The sequence below is a fragment of the Sapajus apella genome, unplaced genomic scaffold, assembly GCF_009761245.1.
Source record: "Sapajus apella isolate SASKATOON/1434 unplaced genomic scaffold, GSC_monkey_1.0 scaffold25, whole genome shotgun sequence".
Classification (NCBI taxonomy): Eukaryota; Metazoa; Chordata; class Mammalia; order Primates; family Cebidae; genus Sapajus; species Sapajus apella.
Genome location: NW_022436965.1, coordinates 22,602,466 through 22,608,465, shown reverse-complemented (window position 1 = coordinate 22,608,465; position 6,000 = coordinate 22,602,466). Strand labels below are relative to the sequence as shown.

The 6,000-nt window shown below is 45.1% G+C and overlaps 1 protein-coding gene across 1 annotated transcript in view; it reads left to right on the top strand.

Annotated features, from left to right (window-relative positions):
* Positions 1-3,336: 3,336 nt before the first annotated feature.
* The window catches only part of POGK (pogo transposable element derived with KRAB domain), a 76,313-nt gene continuing 73,649 nt past the window's right edge, over positions 3,337-6,000 (top strand). The window contains exon 1 of the mRNA XM_032291524.1: positions 3,337-3,655. The gene's annotated coding sequence lies outside the window, so the exon portion shown is untranslated. The remainder of the gene's footprint in view (positions 3,656-6,000) is intronic.

Below are 6,000 nucleotides of genomic sequence, written 5' to 3'. Positions count from 1 at the left end.
AACCCACATGAATGATGGTAAAGGAGGGATTGAAAAAATTAATGTCCTAAAATTTATTCCAGCAAACATTCCACCTTCCCGGGTCAGTGATGACTTAGGAATCAAGTGGGGCTGGATCATCAGTTTTTTCTTCAAGGGAAGTTGTGGAAGTCAGGAGCCAACCCAAATTTTAGGAATTGAATTATTTCTGAAAATAATTGTTAGAAATCCTTTGCTGACAGAGAGGTTTTTTTAATTGAGTAGTCATTCATCCCCATTTACTTAGATTTCCAGAGCTTATAATGGTCTTTGTTCCTCCAGATAATGAAGGGGAATGTGGAAGAGAGAGTAGCGATGATTGCTACTGGGAACTGTGGTCTGAGGCCATTAAGTGCTGCCGGGATGAAGGGCTGGAGCCCACCCACTTAGAACAATGTGATCACATTGAGGGTCTCTAGTGATTCCATTACTTGGAATTAGGACTTTCCTAATGTTCTTTTGATGTAATGTAGCACACACTGAAGCTGCAATTCAACAAATGTAAAACAAGAACCCACCGTGAGCAAGAAACTGTGCTCCTTATGGGGGGTAGGAGGATAAACATGACCCACTCCTGGTTCTCGGAGAGAAAGACAGTAAAGAAGAGAAGATGTTGGGCACAGATAATTACAGAACAAGGCAGAGGGTGCTGAGTGCTGAGCCAGGTGTCTTGGAGGTGCTGTGGGCACAGGCTAGGTGTCTACCAGGCAACCTCAGGCATGGAGAGGCCCTGTAGCAGAAGACTACAGTTGCCGCTAGAATCCTCCCTTTGGACAACTCTCTAAATCTCACTGAGCCTCAGCTTCCTAATCTATAAAAAGAGATTAGTCATCAGTTCTCGTGTGATCTATGTGAGAAACACCTAACCTAGTCATCAGTGATAGAGCTGACATTCAGCAAATCTCTTTCCTTTGCTTCCTGGGGGAAGCAGCAATGGAGTAGGGGATCAACATGTGTTAGGGAGAATTTTGGTGCCATTAAATCCTTCAGAAATGGCAAAATGCATTTGATACAAGTGAACTCCAGATCAGATAAAGTCTACCTTACATGGAGAAAGGGAGGACTATGTGATGATTGGCAGAGGGCTCTGCCTAGGACGTCACTAAAGGAAGGCAGAGCTTGGGAGCAAGTCAATACAAATCACCAAATACCCAAACCCTTATAAGTCTCTGGGCTCCTGAGCAGGTCAAATTTGAAGATAAGCCGAAGGGAAGACTTCCGTCAGGTCTGCTCACCCTCCTAGGCTGGCATTGATTTAATTCCCTTCTAAATGTATTTCTTTTCCTCCCCACTTGACTGCAAAGGGCTTTTCGTTTGAAGATCTAAGAAAACACTTTGGTCCAACCTTCCTAGTGGGCAACTAAATGAAGGCTTGAGATGTAGGAGTTAGAAGGCAAAGTGCTAAGGGTGAAAGAAATTGGGAAGTTTAACAGTAAGTGAGAAAGAGAATTTTTGACTAATGGTTGTCTCCACTGAAGTTCCTGCTAGATAATCACAGCTAAGTCCTAGAGTAAGAGGATCTGGGACTGTGCTGATCTAGCCCAGTGCCCCTAGTGAGTCTGTAATGAGCTATGGACCCAAGGGAATATCATCTGTCCCCCTTCAGCCTGTCACAGTCTGCTACAGAAATTTTGAAAAAAAAAAAAAAAAAAAATGAATGGGACGCAGGTCAGGGAAAGTATGCAACAAAGGGCATCCTCTTACAGAATGTTTCAGTGCAGTCATTGCTCTGTCTTGCAGGTATCAGAGAAGTCTACCAGCAGAATAGAGCTGCACATGCCTCTTAAAACACAATCTTTCTTTACATTATTCACGAGGAACTCACTGAGAATGTTTTCCTTTGCTTTCTAAAGGAGCAGTCAGAAGGAAAGCCCAGCATCTAACTATCTTTGACCATCAACACTTCCAAGTAAATGACTTCAGTAACTTCTCATACTCACACATTTTATTTTGAATTGATAAACAATTATTCTGTGGGTAACCCCTCATATAGGCACCGAGGAAAGAGACCTAAGCAGAACCCTGGCATAGTTAGGGCTTGAAGAATATCTCAGTTTATAGTGTTACTACTCAGCTATTTCCTTTTATATAATCCTTTATATAATCCTATTAGTTTATAGAATTAGGGCTTGAAGAATTCCTTTATATAATCCTCTATATATAATCATATAATAGTTGATAGTATCAGTGCCTAAAGAATATTTCCCTACATATATATAATTATGTTTTAGTTTATAATCGGAGGAATGCCTAGAGTGGACACAGCACAGAGCATGAATTAAGAAATAAGCAGTTTATAATCGGAGGAATGCCTAGAGCTGACACAGTGCAGACCATGATTTAAGGGAAAAACGTTATACCAGGACAAGAATCCATGGCCCAGGCGGCAGCGTTCAGTATCATAAAGATACCCGCTGTATGGCAGGCTTGGGGCAAGAGCCACTCCTCCTGATAAAGGAGTTGTAGGACCTTGCTCCAGTTCTTATGGAAGGCTGCCCTCAGACCCGCAATCCACCTTGGTTGACTGTGAACTTTCTCAGCTCTTGCTACTGTGCTGTTCAAAAAGCATCTTCCCATAGAACTCATTGGAAGCTGCCAGCAGGTGGCAGTAACCCTGACAGCTCTGTCACTATGTGACTTATAGCATCCCCCCACACTCAGAAGTAGTTTGCCCATAGATAAAAGTATTGCACACTGCACCCTCTTCACTGGGCAGGACCCATCTTCAAGCCTCAGTGACCTAATGGGGGTGGACCCCTTATGCACACGGCCCTTGCCTTCATGGGAACGGGCCCCTTGCTGCGCACTGTCCACCTCCTGGCCTAGGTGACCTACTGGGGGTAGACCTCTTGTTTTATTACTCACGACCCTATCACTATCCTTAAAGATGATTTCACTCACTGCCCTGCCCCCTAACCTATACACAATAAATACTCACGCTTCTGGACATTTGGGGCTTCACCTGACTCCACTCATAGGTGGCGTGGCCCCTCGAGCCCAGCTGCGTTTCCTTGTACTTCTGTGTCTTATCTCTTTATTTCTCAGATCCTGGGCGTCAACACAGCATAAGGCTCACCCCACGACCCTGTGGGGCCTTCAGCCTTACATATTCTATACATTTTTGGGTCACAATGTCATGTTTCCATACATGCATATATTGTGGAATGATCGAATCAGGCTAGTTAGCATATCTATCACCTCAAATATTTATCATTTTCTTTTCTTTTTATTTCAGAAGCCAGTGTTTTCTTGATGGTTTGACAGAGAGATCAAATATTTATCATTTTCTTTGTGGTGAGAACATTTAAAATAAATATATGATACATGATTGCCCACAGCCCAGCATACAGGAGGCACTCGGGGAAGAGACAGAAAGGAGGCAAAGGAAAGTTCGAGGCTCAGCCCCAGCTAGAACTCCACGAAAATGACGAGGAGCCTGTTAAAGCTCACCCAGTGTGAATTCAGTTTTGAAACGACAAGACTGCCGAACCTCATCTGGCTGCCAGGTGGCCCCAGACTGCGTCTCAAGCCTCCAGGGGACCGCGCGGGTCCAACAACGGCCGGGCGGCTGCCGGGGCCTGCAGCGGACATCGGACATCGGCGGAAGCGTGTCAGGAAAACACAGAAGGCAGCACAGGTGGGAAGCGGCAGGAAGGCGGCAGGGGAGGGCGGGGAATAAGGCGGGAGGGCGGGGAATAAGGCGGGAGGGCGGGAATAAGGCGGGAGGGCGGGGAATAAGGCGGGAGGGCGGGGAATAAGGCGGGAGGGCGGGGAATAAGGCGGGAGGGCGGGGAATAAGGCGGGGAGCGCAGGGGCCATGGGGCGGGCGGAAAAAGCTGCTGGACGCCGTGAGGAGACTGGCCGCTGGGCCCTCAACCACGCAGCACCTGGGTGACGACGAAGACGCCGTTGGGGTGGATGCTGCCGGGGCAGGAAGCCGCGACTTGGACACTTGCCCTCCCACTGCTCGACGGGGCTAGGAAAGAACTAGAGGTGAATCCCGGAGACACCGTCTCCAGCCCCCACTGTGTGTTCAGCGAGAGTCAGCCCGACAGGGTCTCCAGCCGTTAGCAGCCGTTTGGTAGTGACCCGGTTTCTCCTCTCCCCTCCTCACCTCGTCAGATCTCCCAATGGGTTGGTCCTAAATCCTGGGGACCAACGCCCACAAACCGCGGCAACCATTTCGGGAACCAGTCAGTCAGAGCGGGTCGGGGTCGGGGATCGGGGGTCGGGGGAACCCACCGCGAACACCTCGTGCTTGTCCTCGCGCCTCCACTCGTTTCCCAGCACGCACAGTGCGCTGTGGCCTGGTGCCTCGACCAATCAGGGATCAGCTTCGGGCGAGGCGGGGAGGGGAGGGTGGGGCTAAAGTTTAAATGAGGCTCTTGGCGAGTCAAAGTACTTGGAGATAGGGAAGGGACAGCGCGGGGTGGGGAGTTGGGGAGAGAGGGCATGAGGAGAAATGCCAGATATAGGTGAAGGGGAGGAAGGCAGCAAATCACGCTGCCATGTGTGTGCCTACGCAATAATCTTGCATGTTCTTCACATGGTCCCCAAAACCTAAAATGCAATTAAAAAAAAAAAAAAGTGCTTGGAGTGTTAGGCATTTCCAGCCGCTGGGGTGAAGAGAGAGCTATTTTCAGGGTGTGCGTGGGCATGGAATAATAAATGAAGGTACTACATGCTTTGTTTAGGTGTTTGAAGACAAGGGCTATAGTGTGAAATTCCGTACTTAGGGGAAAGTATAGATATGTTGTAATGGTTCTTTTTCTTGTTTGATGTGGTTTTCATGTTACACTGCTAGTTTAACGCAAAACAACCACCTATATTTGGTGGACCTTTGAAATTTAGGGCTGGAGGAGAGGTAGGTAATAAAGCTAAAAGATGGGTTTGCAAATAGTACTAGAAGTATAAAGTATAAGTGGTTTAAATGTCTAAGAGAATGGGTTACATTAGGAGACCTAGTGATAGGCCTGACAATACCGCAAATCAGCTTGGAGAGACATTTGGTTGTAGCCAACTACCAAACTGGGTTCTATGCTTGTGTAAAACCAGCTTTCACAGATAGGGTTGTTTGACATGCTGTATGCATACTTTCAATTTTCCTTCCTTTGAAGACAGCTTTAGATTAAATGCAGACAAAGAAAGAAAAAAAAACCACCTTTAGGAACAAAATCTGTATCTATAGATAATATTATCCATAGACTCATGGAATATTAGACTCTAAAGAACCTAGCTCATGTAGATTCTCCAATTAACAAGGAACTTCATGCCCAGCATAATCACCAAGTAACACAGATCTCCTTATTCCCAACCTCAAGGTGATTTCTTCCACATTAACTTGTGATGTATTTTCTCCATATGTTCAAGGAACTAATGAATGTCTACCAATCTAAATTTTGTTAACAAATTAAAGTATATTTTTAATTTTTAAATATACTACAACAGTGAGGAATTAGAGGAATTAGCAGGGACTTTGGAGCCAGACAGACCCTGAAGTGGGGATTGTGAGGATAAAATAATAAATGGAATTAAATACTGAACACTTTTAGGTGCCAGAAACAATCATAAGGGATTTTCATATTTTCATTTAATTCTCACAGTAAATTTGACAAAGGTACTAGCCCCACTTTGCAGATAGGAAGACAGATGCATAAAGCGTAAGTAGTTTGGGCAAGGTCATATAGCAATTAAGTGGCTCCAGTTTGACCCTGAAACCTGCAGACATAATTACTATGCTATATTGTCTCAAAATATGTCCAGAAACAAGTAGAAAACTTGGCATAATACTAGATGCATACTGGAAGCTCAACAGATATTTTTTATAAGCTGTCTGCCCTTTAGTCAACGAATACAAATATCATTTTATATAAGATGTATGCATACAAAATAAAGCAACTAGAAACCTTATAAAAAGAAATATATGATACATTAACCTTGTAAAATATATCTGTTTCTGGGTAAGCTTTAAATTTTTTTTAC